Here is a 12556-nt window from a genome sequence, read left to right as displayed (position 1 = left end):
ATGGAATTATAGATAGCAGTCAAGCATAACCTCTTGAAGTTTTAAAATTAAACTTGACATCATTAGTTAGAACACTATGGTGCCCGTGACGGCCATAAAAATAACGGTTACAACTGGCAGTGCACTTGGCAATATATTACGGAACAGGCAGGGCGTATTCGTAAACACCAAGCCGCGTTTCTTAATATATGGATTATATTGTTCCCCTGAAAATCAATTCCTATAGTTGACAATTTTTCGCATGACCTCTACCGAAAATTGTGCCAGCAATATCTTTATTTGTAAGAGAGTCTGGTAATGCCATTCACGATTAGGCCCACCTCTTAATAAAAGTTGTCTTCGGTATAAGGAATGATGACGGATGCGACGTTTAAAAATCATGAACGCGAGCATCATAATTCTTGCTTCGTAGTTCGGTAATAGTTTGACATAGTTGCATGTTAAAATGTGGATGGTAATAGTTTGACATTTTCGAATAAAAGATATGTTCCGAATTCAATTATGTTTTTAGCTACGATATATGCTGATATTGCAAGTGTTTAGCGATTTCCGAGATCCAATTCCGTAGCGTCGTAAGCTTCGATACAGGATATTAAACTTTTCCGCAAATCAATACTTGTTTTACAAAACCACCGCGCTGATTAGAAAACGATCTTTCGTAGTTGTGCATGCTGACATTCTTGTAATTGCATTAGAAAACATTTAGTGGTTTTCAAAATTCCCTCGTATTCCTTGACATCTCAAATTTATTTAAATCTTTCTACAGTAATTTTTAAAGAGAAGTGCGCCTTATAAAGGCGCCCATATTGCTTCCATTAACAAAATTATATCGTCATCATCGCAAAGAAATCAGAAATATTACCAACAACATATTAAATAAACAACAGAAAAAAAATGTTGACTCTTTTCGTGTAATTATTCAAGCTATTTCAAACTTATTTCATCGATAAGACTATTCCATTATTGATACAAAAATGTCTTTTCTTAACAAACCATTTCTTGGTGGCAGTTATCATTCTATTTTTGAGACAACCTCTTTCCGATGCAGATTGTTTACGGTAAATATTAGAAGCGCAAGTGATAAAGACATCAGTCAACAACGATTTTGCTCTTGTGAGTGGCACAGCATTTCTGTTATATACGACGAAAAAATATGCTTGAAACGTTTTGTTTATATTTCATTTTGTCACATATTTTTCCTGGCCTATCCATTTTTTTTAGTTTGATACTACGATACACACGAATTTCATTGTTAAAGAACGATCTGCAGTAACCCGCATTGGCGTTGTTTTTCGAGTTGAGCAACATTTCACTCATCGTTTATAGACTCCTATTCCACTTGAATAACCAAACTTTGGTTTACATTCATCTGGTTTATAAAATTTAATAACATATTGCCGCTGAAAAATAAACACCCACAATCAGTTGACTCGAGTCAGCTGTTCTTCTTGATTACGTTTCAGCGTTAAGATAAAATATATTTCTATTTTTTTGGCGTGAACACATTAACCAAAAACGTGTAACCTCAAACGAATTTATTTGTCTACACGAACGCCGCAACCAAATTGGAGCAAATTTTGCAATAATTCTTAACTATTCTGGTTGACAGAAATGGTATTTTTGCTGTCTGTTTGGACTTTCAGTTGAGACTTCGCCCACAATACTCATGTTTTCCTTTAGTTCCTCTAAACTTTAGCCTGTGTAATGTTCCCTCTTTGGCCAAATCTCTACCTCATACGGAAAGCAATTAGGCCTAGGTAAAAGCCGGATTGAATACTTTGCAGCAGTGCATCGTACAACATCATCATGTGTTTATATTTTACTTTTTGTGCTTGCCTTTCAAATACCAGCATTTGCGTAAACATCTCACCTGCAATTCTATGTTAATTGCTGATTCAAGCCAAGTCGTAAAGAGCTTTGTTTATTCTTGATAAGCACTAACAATTATAGGCACTACCACTATAGTAATCAATAACCTGATTAGACGAACTTGTGGGGATAATATTTCAAGATGCCGTCTCCTGAGAATAACGCAATTGATTAGATTGCTTATTAAGCCTCTCTGAGACTACCGAAACGCTGACAACAAATTAAAGAAATATATACACAAGTTAAAATAAGTGACACAGGGAAAAGTCGGGAAAAACACGTCCTGGGGAAAGTTGCTCAAGCAGGAATATTAAACTGGGAATTACATTCACGTAATAAATCAATATATGTTATGCAACAACATTCTCACACATCTCTCCAACAGTTTGGTTGTGGGCAACAATTAAAACTAGATTATAATTTATACTTCGATGTTGTTTGTCTACGTGCGTGACGGCCAAGGTATCATAGGTCTTCAACACACAGTGCAAACAGCACGACGATGACAAAGGTAGTCCCGCCGGTGAAAGTCCAATGTGACATGCACATGCTATTGGAAAACCTTGTCAAAGAAATTTAACCGTGCTTTTAATGACGTAAGACAAGGCTGGTTTAACACAGTCACTCTATATCAGTGGTTCCCAACCGCGGCTCCAAGGTAGCTTTCTTGCGGCTCTCAATGACCCCTGAAAATCCCACAAAAAAATAAAAAATCTATTTGTAATAATTAGGGCGATTATTTTTTGACTTGTCAAAAATTGGTCAAATTTATAGCGTTAGGTCAAAATTGTTTACAAATTTTTCATTTTACATCTTACAGTTACACCTTGTAGCCTACTTTATACTGTTGTGAACGGTCCATTGTCTACTTATTGTGAATCATAAACCGCCTCCTGAATCCTAAACCACAATTTCGCCTCGCTTTGACAAAGTTGTTAAAGCTGAAAGCCAATGCCAAGTCGGACATTAAATTGATTTGTGTTATTTTTCTTGTTAGTGTTGCTATTCGTTGGTACATGATTTCATGCTTAATTACTTGAGTGTTTTCATGCGGCTCCATACGTACTCTCAAGTTTGAAATTCGGCCCCGACACCAAAAAAGGTTGGGAACCACTGCTCTATATACTCGAAAGACTACACTTTTACATATTTTGCGATTCTGCTGCGGGAAACTAAAATCAGGTTGTCGATTTTGAGCGTAACTTCAAGACCTTGGCTTATCTGCCTGCTAATCTTTTATTTGTTTCCATACGTAATAACTTGAAGATAGGATCTTGATCAATATCTAGAACATTCTTCGATGTAGTTCTATATATTTAGCTTTAATCTGTCAAGCACTCAGTAAGAATACTGTACTTTGGTTCTGAAACGTGTTAACTCGTGTTTGAACGCCTTGTAGCACTTCGAAATCCGGCATAGATCTTCCATATCTGTACTTGGATTAAAATCTTCTGGTTTTCACAGGCACATGAATTAAAATGAACTTGCCGTCCCGGTATGTAGAGTAAAAAATAATATTTGTGTAATTAAAAGACTGAATATTTCAAAGATAGGATTCGACAACTATGAAATTTCGCTGAACACCTTTTAAAACTGAGGTAAGCAATTTTTTCACTTCACCGCAGTCGAAAACTTTTACTTTAGAGCACAAATGTTTGCGAACGTATGAATTAAGATCATAAGAATTCCTCGTTGTCGCCAGAAATTTCTTTCATTATTTCGACTTAACAAAGAGATTTAATGGACGGAGCTTAGAGTTGAGTAAATAAAAGGTCAGGTCGCAAAATCAAAAACCGAATTTTAGTAGTGGCTGAACGAGTTCACCGAACTGCAACATTCCATACGAGAAAAGTAAGTAGAAGTGTTGCAGATGTACGGTCGAAATTTAAGGTAACGCCGTAACTTCGGCCAGAGGTGCAACAGCGGTTTCTTATTAACTGTTTTCTTTACCAACGTCTATCTGTCTATCCGTCGTTAACTGTTACGCCTCAGGATAAATTCTATTTTAGTCGCTCTATTCCGCATGTAGTTATTCTTCGGGTATATATATCAACCGTATGTTTATAGCCATTGCCCTCTTGTACATAATAGGGTATATCTATATTTATCTGAATGCATCAGAAGACAATCAGCGCACATCGGCACATGTAGGAATTAGGATGTAGCTAACCTGGTTTTTACAGTCATGTCGCTTAGTTAGGCCATCATTATCATTTATTAGGGTAATACGGGCAACATATTTTCAGATACACACATAAACGTACGGGTCAAGAATCAGTAATTCTAACTATGTACACTTGTACAGTGTAGGCTACTTACCAATACAAACATTAGAGTCTCGTCATATGCACGCAAACACCAGGTCAACTAAAATGCCTACGTTCATGACTTCTTGTTATTGAGATGTCTGTAGCGAAACAAATTCGCTGGTCCATCAGCGCTTCATTGTTAGTGGTATATTACTTGACCGATCGATGTTATTTACGTTTACACGTCGCATTTGTTGAATAACATCCACTGAAGTTTTACGTGGTTACACTTTCAAGCAAAAACATCCTGACTGCTCACTAGACTATGTAACACCTGCAGTTGCGCCATTGTTAGGCGAACTCGTCCTTGAATGGATCTAAAATCACGAAGGCCATGAATTCAGTCGGATAAATATAATTTATTAACAACCTGCAGAAGATCTACTTAAGTTCAACTGAGTACTCTCAATAATTCAACTGACTGAAGCGTAAAATATTACTCACAGTCGCATTAACCTTTCTAACCACCTTCCTCAATAGCCCTCGGCTCCGTTAGTCAGCACCCTTCCGTAGTAAATAAGCTTGCATTAAAAACACAACTTTGTCGAGGTCAACTTAGCCATATTTAGCTTTTTTTTCTAATCAGGTGTGATGAGCATAAACATGCAGCGCAAGAATCAATGGTGATATGCACCAAGATATAACTCATCTCTAACCTATTCATACAGGTATATCCAACTATACAGCAAATTGAAAACAAACAATGCGAACCAATAGAATTTCGACTACAAGAACCTTAAACAACCATTATGACAATACTATCTGAAACATCAGATTTACTAGGGCTTATGTGTATGTTTCTCCTTCGACAAAAACACGGGTATAACATTACAAAAGGTGTAACGCGGCCTCATCGCGTTGAAAAACTGTTCGAAAACAGATCATGACAAATCAATTCATCACGACTTAAAATAGAAAGTTAAACTGCTGATCTGAATTTAAATTCCCGTCCATGTCTGAGATTATACAAGTTCATACAAGATTAGTTCATGGCATCAATTTATCTGCCTCTTTTACTAACAACACGGCATGGATACGCGTACTGCTCTGCAACAAAAAATAATTTTCCACTTTGAATAGCCTAATTGTTGGCATATTTGTTTACGGCAGTTCGATATTAACCATTGGCTTACTCCTGCAGGAATCATACTATTTTAATCGAATTACATGTAAGAGTGACCATAGTATAAAAATTAAGCAAAAATTATTATACTTACAGCTGCGTAAGGGCAATCATTCATTTTCAAATCTGTAATTAAACGATCTGGTGAAAGCGAAACGTTCCAACCAACTCCTGCCACTAGACCTTTACAAAATACAAAGATAAACGCTATAAAACTTCGTTCAATTGCTACAAAGGTTCTCTTTACACAAGTTAAAATTTAACTTTTCCACTTAAAATTCGATTTATTTCAAACAAAATGTTCTACGCAAAACAAGGAAACTATGTGAGTGGAGGAAAAGCACAGGGAGACGGGCAAGAAAAGCAAGCTTTAAGTCGGCAGGAGAGGGAGGACGTGAGGAAGCATACCTACCGATGTGAAATATTGTTTTATTACAATGTTTGCTCTTTAATTGTCAGTCTAGAATCTAGAATCTAGATGGTCGGTCAATTCAACCCAATGATACATCAATTGGTCAATTCGAAAGGGTTTAAATTGAGCGGCTTTGAACTGATAAGGGAAAGGGTAAAACATGTTTTATTTTTTTAATTATATTGTAATGCTGACGCGAAAAATAATACTTTCACTGACATTGTCAAGTCGTAACAGGAGTTTAAACAAACTTTTTCTTTCCACTTTACCACTTTCTACGTTTTATGATACATATTTGACAGGCAAATGGTATCGAAAATGTTATCTTTGGACGTGAGAAAAGTCCCGGAACATTTAATAGTGATGATTTCTCACTGCGGGAGTCACATAATTGTTAACATTACCAAAGCGCTTTTACAATTAAATATATCTTTTTACTATCGGTATTTGGTTTTCATAATACAGTGCTGTAATGTAGGAAGAACTAATTTCGAAAATAAAACTACCTGTGTAGCGGGCGTTTAAATAAGTTTAATACCACTACGTTCCAGTAACTCGGTCAGAGTATTTTTCTTAATTCAGGCACAATTATTACAGCAAAGATTTTTTACGAAGTTTCTTAGCTTACCAAAATATGAATTTGCTTTATTAAGCGAAAGATCACTTACATTTACAAAGGGCTGAATTCGCAAGTTTTGGTTCAGACCGAAACTATTTGCTAAATTTTAAACAAAACAAACAACTTTATGCACGCCGCAACATCATCAAAACATAGGGTGAAAGTTACTAATCAAAAGAAGTTGCGTTAATTTAAGTTGCCGTTTAATTTAAGTCTACGTTTCCTAACTTTCCTAAAACGTCGCTAAAGTCTCTTGTTGAGGAATGAGTCTAAATTCATTGCATAGGGTCACGCAAAGAACATAATTCACCGAAAATACGTTCCAGAATGTTCCAGAAAAAACACAGTTTTTGGTGATTTTTCAAGCTATCTATTTCTTATCAAAAACACAGAGCGAATTCTTTGTCGTAACTAAACTTTAAGGTGGGTATATCATAATAGAATCATAAACAAGTACACAAATGCAAGCTATGTTGCGAATACCAAACATCAATCATCAAAACTATGTTCTCGTTGATCACGAATACGGTAAATAAATAAGAAATGGTTGGAAGTGGTTATTTCTACATTATAATGTAGAACGACCTAGCACGTTGAGAACAACTCGATCAGAATAAACAAAGTCAGCCACAGGTATGCCAAAAAAAATTTTTGTGAGTGCTAAATTGGTTTTTTATCTGAAAGTGACACAAACAGCCACACACTAGTTTTTCGGTTTTATAAAATTCAGGTATCACACAATCTCCAAGTACTCACACTCATAATACAAAATTCGGTTAATTAGCTTATAAAACGTAATCTAAAATTTCATAAGTACAAATTAAATTTTTGAATTACAAAGGTTAATGGCAATGCGATTAAGAGAGTTTTGTAGAAATTCCCTAGCAAGTACGAGCCTATACGAGCACTCGTATAGATATATACAACTAATTGAAACAAAACAGTTGGAAGATTTGTTTGTTCAACAGAGAAATTATAAATAAAAGGTGACACGTTCGGTCAAAAAGAAAATAAGGTCGCAAACCGAGAGCGCAAAAATAACTAATTATACGGGTTAACATAAAACATAATTAAACCGAAAACAAGCGAGAAATATATACGTTACAATTCGTCGCATCAACCCTATCTTCACGGCCACCTGACATAAATCAGGTGGTTGTTCAACTTTTATCAGCATTTGCTGAAACAAAACCAAATATTTGCACTTTTCTGGACGCTAGCAAACTTTTTATGTCGACAGCTGCCTCGACGCCTTAAAAAAAAAACATCATGACAAACGACACCGTACAAATCATGCGGCGAACTTTTCAATTTCAACTTGCGTAGCTTTGGCAACTGTGAAATCGCACGTTTACTGGAAAACTATTAGTACAGTAGGACTGAAATACGGAAGGGAAATACAGCCTACATCTACCATTTGGCACACAGAGATAAAAGACAAAAACAAGCCCATAGGTTAGGTTTAACATGTGTAAGCTCAGCAACAAACATTCGTGAAGGCAGGCATGTGATGTTTAAGTTTTTAGAAAATGCCGGATACAGAAAGTTGACACAGCTTGGCGCCCTGTCTTCCACCATCAAGTTGCCCAGATAGCAATATACGTCATGCAACATGGCGTCGGTAAATACAACGCTTGCTTCCACCTCACTGTTTTAAAAACTAAAAACAATTATTTATCTTTGTAACCTATTTTTTACTTTTATAAATATGAGCACAATTCTTATTTATGTTGTTGTACACTTTCCTTATAATGTTTTATAAAATGTCCTTGATCCAAACTATACCGAGAAAGGAATGAACTGGTTGCTTTTAAAAGAATGGCAAAAAATAATCTTACTGTAAAAGCAATCTTTAAGAAAAACAATTTTATGAAAGTTGCTTATAAAAGCAAAAAAGTAGCAAAAGGAAAAGTTTCTTAAATTTATCTTGGCCAAGCTTTCCATTATAAAGTTTCCTAGTTTACCGACATTGAAAATCAACACCTTATAAAGAAAATGTAATACACCATGGGTACGGTATATTATGGAATGTTTACTACTTATGCACCGTGCCTTTGCAACATTAAACGCCGACCAAGTATGGCTTGCAGAAACGCAACAGTAAACAAAACATAAAGATGCATATTACGCTTTGCGGGAAGCAATTAACACAACTTTATCCTGGAAGTTGGCAATAACTGTTTTGACAAAACCGTTTAAGTATGCGCGGGACGAACGAAGTATTTCCAGCAGCAACTTTACTGGGGCGATAAGAATAGCTGAGTAGGCATAACACCTCACAATAGCATCATTGTTGATAAAATATTATTTGGCGTCACTTACATTTGAAATTTAATAATGCAAACAAATCTAGGGATGTTTGCCCGTAAAAAGTCAAACTTCGACCGGAGCTTTGTCATTTATTACCTTAGCTTGTTGTACTACACACACAACGCATCACGCGAACAATGCAACATTGATTAATGGCAATTTTTGAAGTTTAGCTGTTACATTTGTAGTCACACGACCTAAGATTTCCTAATTTGAAGTTTTTGTTGACAGATTTTTAAGCTAATAAGTTCGTAGTTCATAAGCTACGTTCGAAACTAACGTGTTCGTAAGCTCATAGTTCGAAACTAACGTGTGAACTCCAAACGTGACCAATCATAAGACCACTGGTAGGATAAGAAATACTGTAAAAACTACTGTGGCATAAAACCGAAGCGCCATCTTGCGCCTGATGACAAAAGCAAAAAATCCTTGGTAAGTGGCCACTGATATCAAAACGGCCTCACTTCACCTCAGCGAAGTAAAAGCGGAGTATTCCGGATCGCTCGTACGCAAAAGACCATGGTTTATGAAACGCTGTTGTCGGCGTACAATACTTTAGTTGTTCTTTGAACATACTTATCATGGCGTTAATATAATCAGACACATACACTAACAGTGTTAAGAAATGATTATAAAACGCTACGAACACAGGCGATATGTAACTGATTTCCTTAGGTTACGATTAACGCTTGCGTGAATAAAGAATCGTTGACATTGTTTCATAAACACCTGACACGGCGGCTGGTTTCTGGGTGATCATGTAACTATGCGTCTAACATGACCAAAGGCAAACAAACACCGCACATAACATAGTTAACAGCAAACAACTTTGGTAGGTTTTGACTAGCTAGCCTAGTACATGAGTGGGCAATGAAAACAGTCCCACAAGCACACTTCACTCAGGCTTATGCCAAATAAAACAACTACAGTAGATATAAATACTTATGAAAACACCACACTCAAGTACCTTGTCCTGTCCTTGTAACTTTTTGTTTTTACCATGCATTGCCAAAAGTATTGTGATGCTGTATTTGTGCTAAACTTATGGATACTGCATTTGCAGCACCAAAAAACCAAGACACACTTTTAAAGCGTTAATAAACATCACGGTTATCGAAAATATTTACTTCTACGTAAACCCTATATAAGTAAATGTAGGCCTACGTTACCACAAAAGTTGTAGAATACTCTCCTCAGCTATGCCCTAGTATCGAGAATGTTAGGAATGTTAGAAGATGATGTATCAAAAGACTTTGAGAAATAGTAGTGAGCACTATGGAATCTTTACATAGCCTTTACTACAACATTTTTAAGCCAAGTCAATCACAACAAATAAAATACACAATAGCGACAGCATCACACACTTCTCACCACACACTGAGCAAAAAAAATTAAACCTGATGTTATCTGAGCAGTTGCATTCTTCCACCCTCATAATCTGCAAGGATTATTTTATGTTTTTGCAACGTCTTCATACAACTGATACAAGCATTGAGACAGTCCATTTTCTGTTATATCCACAGTTTTGTTACAAGGGAATGGACATACATGAGCTTTATTGGCAGGTTATCAAGTGACAACTTATGGCAACTTCCTTTTCATAACTGCCCTTACTTGTCAAATTGCTTTCGATAAATGATGCGAGCGCAATGAGCAGAGGTACTGCATTTCTAAATAAATAACAACAATTGTTAAAACAGCATATACATGTTTTGTAAATAATAAAATCTTGACATCTTGACATATTCTACACTGCTGAATAGTATCATATTTCACAAACAGGCTAAATTGTAAATACAAATTTGTTTGTATTTTTATTGATACAAAAATAATAACTAATTTAGGCTTCATGAGATATATAATAAATTTACTGGAAGCATAGGGACAGCCAATACAAGCAAATAAATGTTAATAAAAATCACAAGATATTTCGTGAAAACTATGCTTTTGAGCGATTTCCAGTGAAAAATCAATTAATCATAAGTTTTTAAGTGATGCTATAATCAATGAGGGTATAATTATTAACTACAACACAATATACTGAGGGTATAGTCTTTACAATTTTTGTGTTTTCCTTTATTGGATTTGTGATTAATTACAAGATACTGTAATGTTAATATTTATCAATCTTTGCTAGCAAAACTCAAAAAAATTTATAGTGGAACTATTTTAGTGTTTTCTTCGATATGTCACGCACATAAAAGCTTTCACCTTGAATATCATCATCTTTCTCAATATTCCGTTAATATAATGTATGATATATGTTATTTTAATTAAATTCATTAAAATAGTAGGTTAACAAATTAAGTTTGGTCCAAGTTTCGGCCTGAGTGTAATGTACAGGCATTTTGATAAGACAAGTTAGGGTAATATAAATTATATACCTGACAGCTAGCCATTAAGTAGGCTAATTTGCTATTGAAATTAACAGCATTTGTTAAGGATTCTTATTATCTTAAAAATATTCAAAGCTATGTGAAAATTCCATGGGATTGAGAGCTAATGCGATCGCTACTACACAGCTAAAGACATGGTGAATTTAGAAGAAACCAGTATGCTCCTGTCCGAGGACAAAAACTAAAACCATAACAAGACCACTAATCACGTAGGCCTAATTTCCCTTAGATTACAAATTATATGACTACTACAATAGGCCTATTGATTGCAAAAAGATGTGATCATTTGTAATAACATGATATCATATCAAGGTTTGATACAACAATTAAGCTTTGCTTCTTTAGATATTAAGTCTCATTCATATTTCTGTTTTGCAATAAGCTAGACTTTTTTAGAGTTTCAGAAGCCGTCTTGTCTGAAGTAGAGTGTGGGGGAGAACAGGAAAATTAATGACTTCATCAAATTTCTATCAGCTCTATCGCTAGTTTAGTTTCATATTTTTTGACATACTTTGTATCATCTTTCAAGCCTTCCAAGATCAAAATATGTTAAACTGAATTGAATAATATTTTGATGCTGATTTCTTTCAGTTAAAATAAACTGTTTTTCATCTATTTTGTCAAGTTACCTTAATACAGAATTGCAAAGATGTACTTTACCGGTTTATATGCCATTAAGATCTTACCTGTAAAATAATGAGGTACAAATACGAGAAAACAAAATAATAATTTAATTATTTTAAAGCAAAACAAATTCATCTATTTCTAAATGTCCAGCACATGCAATAACAGATTGGATTATCCATACATACATGGTACTGGTGGCCTGGGTTTGGTGCGACAGAAAACATAGCAAGAAAAATCAATTACTTGTAATCCCTATAGGCCTAGGCTAATCTTGTCAATTGTCATAAAACCAATAGTCAACCAACTGCAATAGTCTATAATAGTCCAGTATTTGCACTCTGCAATATCCCTTGTCATGTCAACGTCTTATCTGAAGCACTGGCAATGCTGCCAGATGTTTATCAGGACCACTGAACAGAAGCAAACGTAGTTCAAAACTTGCTCTAGGCCTAGGGTTAGTACTTGGTACAGCTGTAGCGCAAACAGGAATCGAACCAATCAGCTCGCTCGCATATTTAGGCCTACAATGTAGAGGGCAAGCACACTAACCGCTCCACTATCGAGCCGACTGTGCAGCTAGCATCACTGCAGGTGCAGGATTCCCTATTTTGACATAGGCTGGTGGGTAAGAATTCTTGTTTCTACTTCTATCCTTTTTGCCTAATTCCCCAACCTTGCTCCAGCTAAACTGAAACGAAAATTTGGAAGAACAATTTATTATTACAAATGATAAAGTAACAGTTTAAGAAGGATTTTGGTGCCAAGCAATATTTCCCGTAAACCAACTCTATTCATTAAAATATTTTTGTACAGTACATAAAACGCTCGGCTTACGCCTTACACCATCAATAACAACCGCATATGTACATTGTACAACCATAAAATACTTAT

At 35.4% G+C, this 12556-nt stretch overlaps 2 long non-coding RNA genes across 6 annotated transcripts in view; one reads left to right on the top strand and one right to left on the bottom strand.

Annotated features, from left to right (window-relative positions):
- Positions 1 to 12556, bottom strand: part of LOC143460607 (uncharacterized) — a 14205-nt gene extending 1649 nt beyond the window's left edge. The window contains exons 1-4 of one of the 5 annotated variants that reach the window (XR_013113755.1): positions 11851 to 12556; positions 10257 to 10312; positions 5396 to 5484; positions 2993 to 5225 (exon numbers count right to left, since the gene is read on the bottom strand). This is a non-coding gene — a long non-coding RNA (uncharacterized LOC143460607). Of the gene's footprint in view, positions 1 to 1489; positions 2556 to 2992; positions 5226 to 5395; positions 5485 to 10039; positions 11460 to 11850 lie in introns of those variants that run through there. The other 4 variants (XR_013113815.1, XR_013118306.1, XR_013113795.1 and 1 more) reach the window with 4 other exon arrangements.
- Positions 3361 to 11567, top strand: LOC143445630 (uncharacterized). The gene is made up of 3 exons (XR_013113871.1): positions 3361 to 3467; positions 11114 to 11247; positions 11435 to 11567. It is a non-coding gene; the product is annotated as an uncharacterized LOC143445630 (long non-coding RNA).

This window comes from Clavelina lepadiformis, chromosome 1 (genome assembly GCF_947623445.1).
Source record: "Clavelina lepadiformis chromosome 1, kaClaLepa1.1, whole genome shotgun sequence".
NCBI classification, from domain to species: Eukaryota; Metazoa; Chordata; class Ascidiacea; order Aplousobranchia; family Clavelinidae; genus Clavelina; species Clavelina lepadiformis.
This window is presented reverse-complemented; position numbering and strand designations above follow the sequence as displayed.